This window comes from Tachypleus tridentatus, chromosome 13 (assembly GCF_004210375.1).
Source record: "Tachypleus tridentatus isolate NWPU-2018 chromosome 13, ASM421037v1, whole genome shotgun sequence".
Lineage (NCBI taxonomy): Eukaryota > Metazoa > Arthropoda > Merostomata > Xiphosura > Limulidae > Tachypleus > Tachypleus tridentatus.
The window spans coordinates 28,650,406-28,668,790 of NC_134837.1; the positions used below are offsets into that span (position 1 = coordinate 28,650,406).

General features: G+C 35.0%; 1 long non-coding RNA gene across 2 annotated transcripts in view; it reads left to right on the forward strand.

Moving 5' to 3' along the window:
* The first annotated feature begins 3,960 nt into the window (after positions 1-3,960).
* Positions 3,961-18,385, forward strand: part of LOC143239273 (uncharacterized) — a 40,630-nt gene continuing 26,205 nt past the window's right edge. For both annotated transcript variants that reach the window (XR_013021097.1, XR_013021096.1), the window contains exon 1: positions 3,961-4,298. This is a non-coding gene — a long non-coding RNA (uncharacterized LOC143239273). The remainder of the gene's footprint in view (positions 4,299-18,385) is intronic.

Genomic DNA, 18,385 nt, shown 5'->3' on the forward strand with positions numbered 1-18,385 from the left:
ATAACTCCAAGTTTGAGTGGGATATACTTCGATGTTTTTCCCTTAATCTATGAACATTATTCCAAAAATTTGTCATTTTTATATAATGTAGAGTTCTAACAAATTAAGATAAAGGTTCTTGGAAAATGTTACTTGAAAATAAAAACAGGCTTATACATAGAGAGAATGACATTGTGAGCAAACAGGCCATCAATCAGATAGACAGATAAATGAATGGATAGAAAGGTAGCCGCCTTATTTTATCCTGACGTATCATTTCGGTTAATACTATTAAAGTAGAAAGTGAAAATCGCCCAGCTTATATGAAATGATTACTTGAAATTTACACCGTAATGCAGAAAGAGGGTTATGAAAGATTTAATGAAAGAAAAAAGTGACAGAAAAAGAAAACAATGCACGAATCAAACGTCATTCCTGAATGCGTGATTGAAGCAAAGCTGTATCACGTGTCAGATTTGTGCACGAACAGCACGAGCCGCGATAGAAAGCACGCGGAGTGTAATAAGATGATCTCAGCGATTCGTCACCGAGACGCAAGTCAAAATGACGGGTTAGAGATTATGTGTTTTGGAAAGGATGAATATTTTAGTTGGACTACGAGAAGTATTTAGTCTCTTACGTGATCGTCTAAGCAGGTCTCATCACTCATCCAAGACAGAAGTAATAAAAATTGTTGACGAGGGAAAGTAACATGGATATAGTTTGTGTATTGGCTGTAATCTTCTACATTGTGGCAGTTGAAAGTTGAAACTGCTAAGTTCATTAAAAAGCTATTGGACGTTCATTCTATGTACACAGTTTTATCTGTCCGTCACTTATTACCTGACAGTCGATATTTTTTATCTTTCAGAATATCTTTCACTTTTTTATATATATCACGTGCTATTAACATCTTATTCATTCATCTCTCTTTCCTTCCTGTTGTTTGTTTATTTGTTTATCGCTTTAGAAATCTATATAAAACTGTTCAATGGACTTTTTACCTACTCCGACAATCTAGTAAAGTTGTACAAAATATCCCTCTGATGTGAACCTTTTTTTAAAAAAATATATTCTGATTATTTAAAAAGTCCGTACATAAAATGACTCTGAAGACAAGCGATTTTAATGCCCGTAATAACCATGGAGTATATATATATAATGCTTCCCTCAAGTGAACCAATTTTTATGCCTGTAACAATCTTGGAGTGTGTGTGTGCATATATATAATATTTCACTTAAGTGAACCATGTTGAAACAATTTTAGAATTCATCTCTAGAAACATAGATTTTAATGTCTGCAGTCTTTTTAAACGTATGTATAATCTTTGTATATTATATGTATATATAATACGTATTTGTAACGTTTGTATATCACATGTATATATAACAGTGGAACAGTTGTTTTTTTTAAATAAGTTTTCGGTGAGAAATATTTTCTGAAATAATTCAGTTTTCTAAGACCTTAGCAATCTTGTAAGAATATATTGAACAGTTTTTAAACCATTCTAGGATTTTTGTAGAAAACTAATAGAACACCGCACTGAATAGAAGTTTATTTGCTGTATAATGAGCACTGAGTTGTTTTGTTTTTATCGATAACACGTTGAACTTTAGTTCTATACATTAACTCATTTGTTTGTTGTCTGCTGATAGGTGGAGATTCTCTCCGTTTCCGATAACGTGGCGATAAGAATCGTTTTTTAACTTCTTCGTATCAATGCCGCGAATGTTTGGTCCGATGATATGTTAAGTTCTTTCTATGCAGTCAGTTTATAACATTTAGATAACGATAATGCTAAGTCCCAACCTACTCGTACATGTATCGCTATGCTAAAGAGCTTACGAAATCTGGCGTGCACTTTAGACTGCCATTTGTGGTTTTAAAATTTAATGTCAAGAGATAGGGGAACTAATCAGAAACATTTGTCGTTGCCAGCGCGGTCTTGCTAACCCCCTACCCCCGTATCTAGTTAGCTAACTCTCTTATTCCCGATTTTAGTTGCAAATGAGACAAGCACAGAAGATTTCTTCCTTATCGCAGTCTCCGTATAATGGCTGCAGGCCATGATATGGTCAGCCTGTGCTATAAAGAACGATTACGTGCATTGTACAATACAAACTGTTTGCGTGTCAAGTGTACAAGTCCCTCTAGCGTTACAATACGGAATTAGAGCACATGGAATGAGAACTAGGTTTAATTCCAGGTCCTCACCTTTTACAATAAAGGCTGTGTGTAATATTTTGTCGTATATTAATGGAGATTCCAACGAAATATCGGAAAGAGCACTTGAACTAAATAAACAGAACTAAATTCCTGGTCGTGAATGAGATGCCGTTTTCTGAGAATAATTGCATGGGTTTTATAATAATTTTCAGTGGATATATCTGGAAACGAAACACTTTTAGTCTAAATAGAAAATTAATCAAATCACAACACACTATATTGAAAAACATTCAATATTTAATAGCTTGTAATACAATGAGGTATGTTTTAGCTTTGTTACTTTTATTTTATTTTTACATAAAATCGAGAGTTTGTTCGTTTGTTTTGTACCTAAGTGCAAAGTTACATAATGGACTATCTGTGTTGTGCTCATCACCGATATTGAAACCTAGTTTCTAAAGTTTGCTGGGAGAAAAAAAAATCTGTTTTACTTTAAGCATAAAGCTGTATAGTAGGCTGTGTCTTCTGTGCCCATCGTAGGGACTGAGCCCCGAATTTTAGCGTTACAAATAGCAACGAACCACGGGATGGGATCTCTTGTTTCCAAAATATGAAACAGTTAATAACTAATTACAGTTCTTCAGTTAAAAAGTTGTTTTAATGTTTTGATTAAGTCTGGAATCTAGTGATATATTTTTTTTCCTGGAGTAACAATACATGCTGTTCTCCTTCAGAATACAAGTTTATTTAAAACAACAACAACTTAAAACTGGAATATAACGAATCACTCGTATGTTTGATGCATGATGTAGTGTTTAATGCACTCGAATACCAAGGTGCTGGATGCCAGTTTGAATTCAATCGCTAAACAATATTACCCTTTTAGCCGTAGGAGCATTATAATGTGTCGGTCAATCCCTTCTTTCGTTAGAAGTTGACGACAAGCGGTGTTGATTATCTGCCTTTTCCCCCGTCCACCGCTTTCAAATTAGAGACGGCTACCACCTGCTTTCTGCTATCTCAATACGTTGATAAATTTCTCATGAAAACAGATTTCGGTTTTAGATAATCAAGGGCTAAACAAATAATACAATCAGTCATCGGAATGTGAGCATTAAGGTGGGGTATTTTTTACTCTTTGCACACGGTGAAGCCAAGGTTAACATACAGTTGATACTAATTGGCTGGTATAATTGGTATGAAAAAGAGATTATAAGAACAATTGATGTGCTTGTGAAACGCAGAGAAATAAAAGTGAAAACCGCAATATTTAATCAGATTTTACTCTGCGTTTTGCGAATTTAATTTTAATGTCAACACTATACCGGTATCGATTATTTAATATAGGCACAAGTAAATATAACATACATATTATATATTTAAAAACGGCTGGTGCGGGTAGAGAAGGCACTTATAGAGGAGCGAAACGTAGTTCACTCCTCTATTAGTGCTTTCTCTACCCATACTAGCCGTTTTTAAATATATAATGTTTTCTACAGGTGGGTTTTCTCGTCATCACGGATTAGCAACATACATATATATGTGTGTGTGTGTGTCATTTCGGGGGTAATGCAATAAACGTATTTTACTAGTGTATTGCAAGTTATGTGCATTCTCGTACCCAGGATTTTCTACAGAAAACAAATACAGATCAGGGTGGAATCCGGGACGTTTAGATCACTTCTATTGTTTAACGGGAAGCCTGGTTTGTCAGGAAGTGTACAAACATGCTCTATGATTGAATCACGTGGAACTGGCATAATATGTGTTTTGTTGCATACATCCTGATGTATTTAAGTCACCCATAATTCACTGTTTCATGGTTTACACACGTGCGTAGAAACTCTCGTACGAAGCAGGAATGGTTCGAATTATTTTACAATACATCATTACTGAGTAACTTTAAAACATAATATCGCTTGTGTCTTTTTCCCTTTTCATTTCCCTTCCCCTCTCAACTTGTCAAAAAGTTAAACATTAGACTACAACACACCCCCTTGCCACTTGGTCCCCGTGTAGAACATTCTTAATAATCTCATTTCATTATCGATTTTCACCTTGATTCATTTTGTGGTGAAAGTTAACACTGCCTCAACACAACTCCACGTGGCTTTGTATTTCGAACACAATCTGCAGTTTCAATATCTCCAAGGTAAGTTAATCATTTTAACCCAAATGTTATAGAAACATGTGATAAAACTACATGAACAGTATTGTTTAAGGAATATTTTAGGAAATGTGGACAATGAGAGGGGGTTTCAGAAACTGGATAATGATTCACTTACATTAATGTAATAAGTTTTGTCCACCAGCTGGAGTAGCTTGGTCACGGTGTTTCCTAATAATGTTTTATCAGAGCTGGATAAAGATCTACGATCAATTCGAAACGTTATATCAAAGTTATACCACAGGTAAGTGAAATTCATAAAGGCGTTCTAATAAAATCATCATGTGTAGACGAAACGTTGTATTGAAACTACCACAGGCGAGTGAAACTCATTAAGTAATTATCACATTTACATGATTATTTGTTATGTAGATAATCGAGTGGATAAAGTAACATGTTTATTTGATAAATATAAACATAGGCTCGAATTCACTTGCCTCTGCTGCACGTGACGAATATTCATCACGTGACTTAGAACAAACGTAAACTTTATTTAGAGAGGTCAAATGTGGACACTGACATCTTCCATCACTCAATAAGTGCAGTTGCTAGAATTTAATCGTGTTGTTACGTAATTTAGAGCCTCATCAACATTAAATTAGTCAGAAATCTAGACGATATGACAAAATACACCATTCAATATTTTAATATATCAAATTTTGATTGGATGTTTTCGCGCAAAGTTACTCAACGATTATCTGCACATAGTCATTACTAATTTTGAACTGATCGATTAGAGAGAAGAAAACCAGTTAGCCAACAGCCCATACTGCCAGACAATAGGATATGACTGTTATTCTTATAACACACTCATGGTTCCAGCTTGAGAAGCGCTTACTTTTTCGGCACGTACCATAAATCCTTCGATCCACAGTCAGGGCACGCTCACCTCCAGGGCATACCCAACACTTTATTATGCTCATTAGAAACAATTGGTCGTCTCGACCTATATCTGTAGTGGTTGTGTGTAATGTTTGATGATGTTAAGCAAATCAAACGCTTTAATACATTAAGTACTATGATAAATCCAATTATATAGTCTGTTACATAAACACGATACCAGGTATGTGTATACAGCATTGTACCAGTTACAGTTTGCAAGCAATATAATGCCGCCATTTATTTGTTTTTTAGCAGCGGTACCATCTTCCCTCTTCACAATATGTCAAGTACTATTACGTAAACAGCAAATAGCTTTTCCAATATACTCATTTACTTGTATGTTATTACTGATTTTGTTTTATTATTTTCATATATTAACATTCGATTTTTGTGTTCTTGTGGGGCATACACATATTATATTATACGTGTATATTAACAATCATTTTGTAAAGTTTCCGGAACGTTAACCACATCAGTACTACCTCCTAGGTTTTTCTGTGCGCTTTCTTACACTGTTTTTGTACCATCAGCGTAACTGTTTATTTTTTTATGTCTACTTTTAAGGCTTACTATTGGGTCGGCTTACGCAAACATTTATCAGCTTGATGTGTTATTAGTTACGAACCTGAAACTTATTCACTGTGAGATTCCACTGAGCTAATATTGTAACCGGCACGGAACCACAAAACCTGTGATATTCAACACATCTCAATCCTGCCTCGTCTGTGTACGTACTTTCCATGTATAAACTGAGAGAAAATCCTGGAAATATATTCTAGAGAAATGTTTCTAAAGAAAGCATGCGTGTTAATAAACAGTTAGTTATTAATAGAACGAACCGAGAAATCAAGTTATATTGTCTGCTAAGCGGAACGTTTGATTGGTTGACGTTTTGTTAAATTTTAACTGACGTAGAAAGATTTGTTCCCAGAAACTTGACGCCTACATCCAAAAGACTATAAAGGTTACTCTTGCAACTCAACGTTTTATGGTCAGGCAAGACAAAGTGGATTTCTCCCCGCGCGTAGCGAATACTAGGTCAAATCTGGTGGACAGTGGTGAAGATTCGTAGTCATGGTAACATTGTAAAGTTAAATCATGTTAAACTCTCAAAAGGCGGTTTCGGGTTGCGCGTGAGATGAGTTGGTTGTGTTTTTTCTTTGGAGGTTCCGTTCCCTTCCAACGTTAGCCCACCCTGTGTACTTGTGAAGTCCTGCGTACATTTTAGGCCATTTGTAATACTTTGATAAGGAGCTCGTTAAAGGTCGCTCAGTTTATACGCGACCACCACCACCGCTAAGAGCTCACTTGTATTGAATATTCAGCGGCTTAGAAAGAAATGGCCACATACACAAGTGGCGCTGAGAACAAGATTTGAGCTTTCTTTCATGCTGTAAATATTTTAATGGCATCGTAAATACTCAACTTGTACATTATCCCACCCAAAAAAGTATGTGTTTTAACCACAGAGTTTCCTTCGCTCCATCTTGTAGTTTCCTATTAAAAGGACAATTCGTCATATAAGACAGTAGGGCTGGAAGCCTGTGGCGTTGCAGGTGCACAGAAGGCTTTTGGTTTTTTCTTAAGTCAGACACTTTCAGTGTATGTGAGTTATAAAGTAAATAAGGGTTAGCGCACATGAAATTTTTTACTTTTCTGTTAACACGAGAGTGTACTTTACGTAGCAGAATAATTAAACCGAAAATCTGGTTTGGTTTGTTTTAATTTCGCACAAAGCTACTCGAGGGCTATCTGTGCTAGCCGTCCCTAATTTAGCAGTGTAAGACTAGAGGGAAGACAGCTAGTCATCACCACCCACCGCCAACTCTTGGGCTACTCTTTTACCAACGAATAGTGGGATTGACCGGCACAATATAACGCCCCCATGGCTGAAAGGGCGAGCATGTTTGGTATGATGGGGGATTCAAACCCGCGATCCTAGGATTACGAGTCAAGTGCCTCAACCACCTGGCCATGGCGGGCCTCCGAGAAACTCAGGTTTCGAAATTATTAGCGTTATTTAAGTAATTATTTGGTATGAGTTAACTTCTAAGATTTGGAAAACAATAGGATATGTTATTAAGCATAAAATAGACGTTTTAAACCTAAAGCAGATATCTGTTTCGAGATTTTAACCAATCAAATTGCTAATAGACTGAAACATACAAAACAACACTCCAGCAGGGAGTTTACTATCTTACTACACTCAGGAGACGAAAATTATAAAAGCGGTTTAATGAACACACAAACAAATTACAAATGTTGTACAACATGGTGTTTAAGACAATTACATTATGTAACACAAATTTTGTTCCTGCATTGTATGTGCTATTTCTTAATTGCTTATGTTGTAAAAGTACAGAAAATGGCCATTATTCCCTTCGAACTTTGCTTTTGTGACCTGGATAATGAAATTTACAAATTAACCTAATTTCTATGTAAAAACGGGTAAATTTGCACATTTTCGTTTACATAAGGTCTGAATAAAACAACATATGAATCAAGATTTACGTGTATTTATACTAAAGTTACACAAAAATGTTTAGAAGTGAGTAGTTTTTCGAGATTTGCGACTGTAATGTAAATCACTTTCACGTATCAGCCGCCAAATATAGTCTCCAATCATGTTTTCGTTATACGCTCCCAGGTCACAAAAGCAAAGTTTGAAGAGAAAAATAGATGTTTTCCATTTACTTTAGGTATAAGCAATTTGGGAAATAACACTTTCTGCCCAGGAACAAGAAAAAGTAAAAATTTTGTTACATAGTGTTCTTTCAAAAACGGTCGTTCATTCAGGTTGAAATAAACAGCAATTACTGCGTTAATTTTTTACGTCCTAGCCATATTTTGTAGCAAGTACAACCTGATTTTCAATAAACGGTATTTTTATTCAAGTAATATCATTTATTTTAGCTAATGGTTTTTGTTGTATTGGATTTCGCCTATTTTCAGAATTCTATTATCTGACCTCAAAACATTAAAAGTTGAACAAACGTCATTTTCAAGGTTCTGTTTATTACCAACCGCAAACACTTGTTCCGTGTATACAAATTTTTGCAAAAAAGAAGACCAGACACTGAACCTAACTCACCAGATGTATATTATAGTACAAGATAATTAAAAATTGTTAATTAAAAAAAATACAAAGAAATGGGGATCATCCAGAAAGTACAGCAACAATTAAAATAAAAATACAAATATTATATTTTGAAGTTTGCAACTGAGGACATTTGGAAAAGTAAACAAACAAATAAAGTGTACATTATTTTCTTAAGCTACAAATCCCTGTCTTAACTTCACTAAAATTGTTAAACACTTAAAAATATAATTGTTTACATTCTGATTAAATTTGTTCCTGCACATATTTGACTATCCCTTGTACACTTTTTAAATTAATAATTTTTAATTATCCTATTTCTTAAGTTTTTCTCCTGTCCATTTATGAGAAATCAATTTAAGCTACATACGTGTACATAGATTCAGTTGAATGTTACATTTTTCAACAGTTTTCTATTGTACTGGCTTTTTTCTACCCAAATATTATTTACTGATAGGACAACAATATAGAATAAGACCTAACGATTAACACTTAGAGATACAATCATCCAGAATAAGCCTTAACGGTTGACACTTAGAGAGACAACCATACAGAATAAATCTCAACGATTCACACTTAGAGAGACAATCATGACGAATTAGCTATAACGGTTAACACTTAGAAAGGCAAACATGCAGAATAAGTCCTAACGGTTGACACTTAGAAAAGCAAACATGCAGAATAAGTCCTAACGGTTGACACTTAGAAAAGCAAACATGCAGAATAAGTCCTAACGGTTGACACTTAGAAAGGCAAACATGCAGAATAAACTTTAATGGTTAACACTTATCATTCATTACCTTTTCTACACGTTTTCAGACAACACTTGATTATTACTCGCTGCTTACTTCATTACGTCCCACCAATATGTCTTTACTTAAATTTAGCTTTGCTCATTTTTTATCAATATTATTTGACAAAGTATTGGAATCATTATAATACCTCAAGCCGAAACCGAAGAACACGTGTAACAATTAGTTACGTGCTGACCTAACTGCTAACACATATACCATTCACATGTCAATGACTACGTTTTGGTATAAAATAAAAACAACTGGATATTTTTCTCTTTTTACGTCATTAAACACATGGACAGTTCTCAAGAACTTGCCAAGTGTGGTCTTGACATATTTTATGTTTATGATTTATACCGAAGGAAAGTCTGTAAACTAAATTCTAGTTCTAACATTGTTTAAGGCTCACGAATATATATCATTTTAAACAGAGAACAGAGTTGTCAAAGTCTTTGTTGAAATTTGTACAGCGGTCACAGATTAAGGAACTTGTCCAGAAAAATCATTTTGTTACATCGCTTGTTAGACAGACCTACGTTGTGGTAAAAAGGGAGCGTTACACCAAAGAATCTTAGGCAAAAATTAATCTACTCTTGAATGTATTCTCTCATTCTTTTAGAGTCTATTTCTTTACTTTCCTTCAAGCTATTCGTGCATCTTACAATTGCACTCTTATTTGTTTTTACACTAATCTGTCTACGTATGTACCTCTATTTGTCCATCATTCTGTCTGTCTATTTGAATAGTAGTTTGTATATATGCCTTTCTAATAGAGGACTGGGAAAATAGCCTTAATCGACACTGTTTACTCCATCTCTAAATGCACCGAGTTTCTTAAAATAAACAGTAAAATGGAATATATCTAGGCTTTAGCTCTAGGCAATAGCAAGAAGTGTAAGCACTTTGTTCTCCGACTGAGAACTGGGTAAAGTGAGTTTACCCACAGTTGACCTTGATTAAACTGTTACGTCTTTCTCTTTACGTGTATCTGTTTGTTAACGTTTTATTTTTCTCTTCTTTTTTTTTTACGTCGACAAATGTCTATATATATATTACAATCATTTGTTTTTTTAATATTATGTTTATGTTTCCTTTACACATTTGTTTTATGTGTATTATCGTCTGCATAAAAAGGTATTTCGAAATGCAGTAATTCAATCATTATCTCATAAACATGATGACAACACATAAAACTTTCTTAACACACTCTGACACGTCTTAAGACAAAACGGAAGATACTGGTAACGTACTCTAACACTCCTTAAGAAGAGTTGAGCGTACTCGTAACTTACTGTGACGCTTCTTAAAACACAATGGAACAACCTCCATTGTACTTTGACACTTCGTATGACAGAGTGAAACATTTGTCTGTGTCCTCCTTGATGACGAGAAACCCACTTGAAATAAAAATGTATCTCAGAGCGGCTGGTATGGTTTTAACACTTATTGATAAGGAGAGAACATCGTTTCGACCTTCCCAGGTCATCTGCAGGTTAAGAAAGAGAGAATTTGAAGATGACCTAGGAAGGTCGAAACGTTGTTCTCTCCTTATCAATAACAGTGTTAATACCCATAACAGCCGTTCTGAGATACAATCGCCTATGTAATCTGACAGATATTTAAGCAGAACAGAACAACCTCCTATGTATTTTGATTTTCTCAAGGTGGAAGAACAAACTACGATGTACTCTGACACTTCTTAAAACAGTGAAAAATAATCACCTATGTACTCTGACACTTCTTAAAACAGGAGAATAACTTATCTATTTTGACACTTTTTAAGACAGAAGAATAACTTATCTACTCTGACACTTCTTAAGACAGAAGAATAACTTATCTACTCTGACACTTCTTAAGACAGAAGAATAACTTATCTACTCTGACACTTCTTAAGACAGAATAATAACTTATCTACTCTGACACTTCTTAAGACAGAAGAATAACTTATCTACTCTGACACTTCTTAAGACAGAAGAATAACTTATCTACGCTGACACTTCTTAAGACAGAAGAATAACTTATCTCACACTTACACACTCTCTCTTCTAAATTCAGTATTTAACAATCTCTTACGTATTACTGCACTGCTTCAAACATAATGTAACAATTTCCTATATGCCCTGACATTTCTTAACACGAAGTAAAATAATGCCTGGGTATTCTGGTTCTTTTTACGAAAACAGGCATTTCTTGATGCATGGTAGAAAATATCGCATTAAATAAAGTGCGTCTTAAACGAAGGTGAAACAATATTCTTCGTTTTACGGCATTTCTTAATTCAAACTGGAACTATCCCCTATTTACTCTGGCACTTCTTAATTCAAAGTGGAACAATCCCCTATTTACTCTGGCACATTTTTAATTCAAAGTGGAACAATCCCCTATTTACTCTGGCACTTCTTAATTTAAATTGAAACACTGCCCTATTTACTCTGGCACTTCTTAATTAAAATTGGAACACTGCCCTATTTACTCTGGCACTTCTTAATTCAAATTGGAACACTCCCCTATTTACTCTGGCACTTTTTAATTCAAAGTGGAACAATCCCCTATTTACTCTGGCACTTCTTAAGTCAGAGCAAAACAGTATAACACTTATCTTGACACTTTCAATTAAGAATGGAACAATCTCCTATTTTACTCTGACACTTTTGAAGACATAGTAAAACAGTTTCCTCTGTCCTCTAACACCTCTTTAAACAAAGTGGAACAAACTTCTAAGCATACAGGCTCTTTATAAGCCAGTGCATAACAACTTTTTATATACTCTGGCACTTGTCAAAACACGGTAAAACAATGCCTACGTACTCTGTTACTTCTTACAACAGGGTAGAACAAACAAATATCCCACTGACTTCGTCACTTATTAATATATAATTGAAAATATCCTATGGCATCTGACGCTTTTTAATACGCAGTACAACATCTTCCTGTCCACATTTATAATATTTTAAGCAGAGCAGAACAATTATGTAGCTCAAGAATACCACAGAAGGTAGTTCATGAGGAGTTAGATCCGAAGAACAACATGAGAGTCTTACTTAATAGCCTCTTCCAAAGCACTTAGCAAAATGGATTGGAAGAATCATGTATTTACTTGAGTGTTTACAAATACCAAGCGAATCATTGTTGCCCTGCCAGTAAAGCAACGTTTCAAATATAACACAGAATATATCATTAAAGATATTTTTTTAAGAACCCGTGTTGGTTGCACGTTACCATTAGGAGAGTAAGTTGAAATCCAGGAGTTAAAAGTGAAAATGCCAGATGAACTCTTCACGTTATCTGACCAACGTAATTAAACTACCAGTAAATGCGTTGAAAACAAAGCTTTCAGCCACATGGTCCAAACAACGTGTCAGCTTCTCCACAGTCGACGTGAAGAAACGGGAATTCGTGCAATGCCATTTCGCAGACATCTCCCACGAACTTCTAGTGGTGGGGGCGTCAGTACATGGCTGATAAGTTTTGGAAAGCACGTATTAAAATAAACACAACATTCACCACAAACTATTGTAACAAAGATTTCTTGCAATGGAAGTTATGATTAAGAGGAAATTTCCATGCTACGATCATCACATACACGATAATCATAGATGTGTATCTCTCTACCAAAGATCGCGAACTTCCTCTGGTACTATGTATATTAATATTATTCTAAAGACTTAGTTATAAAATCTCACACATAGAATTGGTCTTCTAAAACTTGGTTGGTAGATCCTTGTGTGCAACAATAAACCTTTAAATGCTTTTGTTTTAAATTTCGCGCGAAGCCACACGAGGACTATCTGTGCTAGCCGACCCTAATTTAGCAGTGTAAGACTAGAAGGAAGGCAGCTAGTCATCACCACCCACCGCTAGCTCTTGGGCTACTCCTTTACCAACGAAAAGTGGGATTGACCGCACATTATAACGTTCCCACGGCCGAAAGGGCGAGCATGTTTAGTGCGACAGGGATTCGAACGCAAGCCTTTTAAATGCAAAGTCATAGACTCAACTAAGTGATTTTAACTTCCGAAGGAGAGAGTTCGGTTTGCGATTTTTCGAGCAATGTTACATAAAATCTACTTGGCTGTTCCTGATTTTGAACCTATAAATTAGGAAATAGGACAATTAGTTAACGGTAACCCCCGCCGACTATTGGACTACTCTAATCAAAATAGCATAAGTTGACCGTCACTCTTATAACACTTGTACGTACTAATAGTAAACCAATTACAGTAGTCTAGTTTACGACACAACCTAATGACTTTTGTTTTGTTACATTGTTTGTTTTTTACTTTTGTTCTGATATATTTTTGCGTACTTAGTTCTGTTCTGATATATTTTTGCGTACTTAGTTCTGTTCTGATATATTTTTACGTACTTAGTTTTCTTCTGATATATTTTTGCACACTTAGTTTTCTTCTGATATATTATTTGTGATTTTAGTTTTATTCTACTATACTGTTGTCCTTTTTACCTTTTTAATTTACGTGACTAATTAATTCTTACAATAATAGGGTCAGTTTTCTGGTGACGTAATATATTAAATAAAAATTGGTTTCACATCTTGTATGGAAATAAGTTTCGTCCAACTATTTATCTATTAATTTACTTGCCCATTTATTATTACTTTTGTCTGGACCAGACTGTCTGTCATATGGAAAAGCTATAAAAATTGGCACTTTTAGTACAACGTGTTTGATACAGAATAGATGGACTAATCTTTCTCATTCTCAATTTATATTAATGTGTGATATTGGTTCTACGGTTAATATCTAGTGTTCATTATGTGTACACCAAAGAGACAGGTTCTGGTAGCTGGATCCAATCTTTGGAGGTGTTATGCAACTTTAATGAGAACATCAACTATAGTAGTGATGGAAATAGAGAAGAAGAGTTGCTTTATAAATCCACTAGGGGGACCATAGGTATGATTTCAATATATAGTGTAGCAACTTTGCAACAATATTGTTATATGCAGTGTAATATTGATTATGATGTTATACGGGTCGTGAAATGTTTTTGAAATTTCTCTTTTTGTTTTTAATGGCAAAAATACACGAAGGATATCTTTTACTGTTCCTACCACGAGCATCGAGCCACAATCTTTAGATTTAGAAGTTTAGAAGTTTGCCGCTAAGCCAGTTGTTGTGGTGATTGTTTTTTTCTAATTACATATTATACAATAACAGAGCGGATCAAAAATCGGTTGTTCGTTTTCGAGATTATTAATATCTGATTTGTTTTGATTTTGATTTTTTCCGACAATGAGTTAAAACGAACTGTGCCTAACGCAATAAAAAAAAAAAAAAGGCAATATGTTTTGTGTTACTACGACGTAGAACTAAGTCCCAAACATTTGAAGATAGAATAATACAGCGATGGATGAAAGCAATATTTTCTGTATTACTGCGTAAAATCCAAAACAGTTAAAAACAACTAATATAGCGACAGTTGTAGTAAACCCTATTCACTGTACTAATGACCTTGAAGCTACTTAGATGGAAGAAGTTTTACACTTTGTTATTGATATGTGTAAACATTTACTGGCGGTGATTTTAGAAATTTTCAACGTAGCATGATAAATAAAAGTACTGCTACACATCTTAATCCAGTAATGTTAACTTGAAATAACCATGTGTTGTATGTGTATATATGTATATATATATATACACCTTAACATCGGAAACGACCAATCATATATCTATAATTTGTAACAAGCCAGTCGAAAGGCAATAGCTGTAAGTAACTGTACCGAGAACTCGGGTGTTGCCTAGAGTGCGCGTTGTTCTGAGAACTTATATCGCGACCGTCTGTGTAAAATGCACGGGTAAGTAAGGGTCGGCCATGTGTACAGAGTGAGAACTGAGAGTGCGACAGTATGTATCGATAATGTAAACCGAGAGCTGAGAAACCCAAGACGTCAACAGAATGTAGTGAAAGTTGATAAGACGAAAACATTAATAGATTGTACCGAGATTAGAGAAACCGGTAACGTTAACAGATTATACCGAGAACTGAGAAACCAATAACGTTAACAGATTATACCGAGACCTGAGAAACCAATAACGTTAACAGATGATATCGAAAATTGAGAAACCACTAACGTTAACAAATTATACCGAGAACTGAGAAACCAGTCACGTTAATAGATTATACCGAGAACTGAGAAAACAATAACGTTAATAGATTATACCGAGAACTGAGAAAACAATAACGTTAACAGATTATATCGAGAACTGAGAAACCAGTAACGTTAACAGATGATACCGAGAACTGAGAAACCAATAACGTTAACAGATTATACCGAGAACTGAGAAATCAGTAACGTTAACAGATTATACTAGAAGCTGAAGTAGCAACAACATCAGATGTACCGAGAGCTGAGAAAGAGAGAACTTTGCCAAGTTATACCGAGAGCTGAGCATATGTATAGACTATACCAAAAACACAAGTAAGGTCCGGCATGACCAGGTGGTTAAGGCACTCGACTCGCAATCTGAGGGTCGAGGATTCGAATACCTCTCACACCAAACATTCTCGCCCTTTCAGTCGTGGGGGCGTTATAATGTTGCGGTCGATCTCACTATTCGTTGGTAAAAGAGAAGCCCAAAAGTTGGCGGTGGGTGGTAATGACTAGCTGCCTTCCCTCTAATCTTACACTGCAAAATTAGGGATGGCTAACGCAGATAGCCCTCGTGTAGCTTTGCGCAAAATTCAAAAACAAAACAAAAGCAAACAAAACTTGAATAACAGAGACAGCGAACGTGTTCCCAGACTCTACGATTAGATAAGACATACGTGTGGTTCTCTACGTTTCTAACAGTGAACAAACCTTCCGAACTTCAATATCCACAACCGATCTGAATTCTGAGAAACCTTGAAATGAAACAGACGTTTTACTGATCCACACCGGATGTTCAATAACCAAATCATTTCTGTGTGAACAAAAACTATATAATGAGCTGTAATGTGACATCCGTAAAGAAAAACCAATTAGAACGAACGGAAATTAGCCGAAAATACCAGATTCCTACATTTTTATTACCTAGCACAAAAAAAAATCCTCATGGCGTTAATAGAAACGGCAATGTTGTATAACTTTCCACACAATAACTACACTAACGGATTAATAACGTTAACATTTCTCATCGCTTGAGGGCGCAATAGATTATTTCTAGAGGTTTAAATCGTAGTCTTGGACCTGTCCCGAAAAATGAGGTTTATAAGTTATTTTTTTTAGTATTATTAAATGTCGTTTAGATTGTGTAAAACATAGTAGGTGGCCATCATTTTAAAACAACACGTTTTCATACGTTTATTTAGACATTTCGTTCTGGAAACTACAGATACAATGTAACTAATATCTAAATTATTGGGCCTAGTTAGTTAAAACAAATATAAATATATGTAACGCAAAAACACTGGAGTAACGTTAGCAAAGGAAACTTGTCCGTGTCGTCAAATTACATTAGGGGTGTCACAAAACTCAAGTTTCACAAAAATCCTCAGAATGTGTCTTAGAATTTAAAAAAAGGATAAATAGAAAACTGATTTTAATGAGTGACTTTGACGTAAAGAGGTTTGTAACCCATGAAACATCGACTGTAGAGATTGAATATGAAAGTTCATTCTAACTCATGCACGATAACACACGTCTCTAATGCAATCAGAACTTCCCGACCTTCTATTCTTTTGAAATTTCATTGTTCCTCAGAAATCACAGGATTTTACACTTCCGTAAAATAAAATAAGAACAAAATATTATAAAGAGAATGAAAACATACAATAGATTTGACTTGGCTCATTTTTTTTTATAATTTACTTTGATGTAGAAGTTTTGGTAATTTCATGTTTGAAAAATAACACTCACGAAATTGTGTTCAGGCTATTCGTAGGGTCTTTAAACAATGGCGGTCAGTCGCCAAATTTTTATATAACGGTTCCTTTCAGCGTACAGAGTTCCTCCTATTACAATCTTCTGTTGTACCACAAGGTGTGATTACCATGCAGAAGTGACGCCAATGAGATCGACGTTTGGTATTTCGCATTTCTCTCTCTATCTATCTATCTTTTTTTTACCACTAATCTGTATCTCTATGATATTGTTCCTTTTCTTTCATGTGTGGTATAGCCCAACCTACCAGAACAAAGAAAGAAGCCACTAGTAGAGCTATATTTATGTCCAGGTGCTACCTCTTTTCATCCTATTGGCTTTTGGCTACTATTGATAGACCAATCTCATTTAACATGATTCGTGTTGTCCAAGTAATTTTACTGAAAGCCGCACTGCGGTTACCCCCTCTTGTGTCGCTGTCAATTCAACTGACTCGATCATTTAATGGGCTGTTTAATTCGACCGTATTTTCTCCAATGGTCGATAGGTCTTTGGAAACACGTGTAGTGTAGCATTAGAATCACTACCGGGGAACAAAGTGGACTCTTGGTGCCGTGTTGTGCTGTTGGAACTCCACTTTTAATGTTGATATTTGTCAGCTTGCATGCGTACACCACTTATTGATCAGAAAACGCCATAGAACAATGGTGGGAAACTGAACAATTCGCACACGTTAAAACAAAAATTCCATGAAGAAATGGTGCAACAAGGTGTCTGTACGTGCACGAGCCTTGTTAATACATAACCTTACCACAGAGACCTCTACACAAACTGAGATCTCTCTTCTAAATCAAAACAGAGAGTTCGGCTTCGGAGGAGCCAGACTCTAACAGGAATAATGTAGTTAAGCATGATTAAGATTTGAAGAACCATCTTCATTTGATGAAAAAAAAGTATTGTAACCGTGGTCTATTTGTCACAAACAAACCACAGTCGTGGCGGACGTCTTATCTTATGATGGGAAGTAATTCAATCTAACAATAAACAGAAGCAGCAGATATTCGTTCCTCTGTTCTGTCGTATAATAAATAAACGAATCTGTGCAATAAACTTTACTATCAAAATTATAATAATAGCTTACTGTATATAGATAAAGTGAATAGAAACATAGCTAACGTAACTCACCGTTACATATTCACAGCCACAAACATAAAACCCGCATACATCTTTATATTTGCAAACACAAAATGTACGACAATTTCTACGTTTAAGCAAACAGCGGAAACATTATTATCCGTATTTAATCTATACATCACAAACATTATTATTCATATTTAACCTATACATCACAAACATTATTATTCATATTTAACTTATACCTCATAAACATAAACCTTATTATCCATATTTAACAAATACATCACAAACATTATTATCCATATATATATATGAATATCAAAGATAAGTATGTAATACA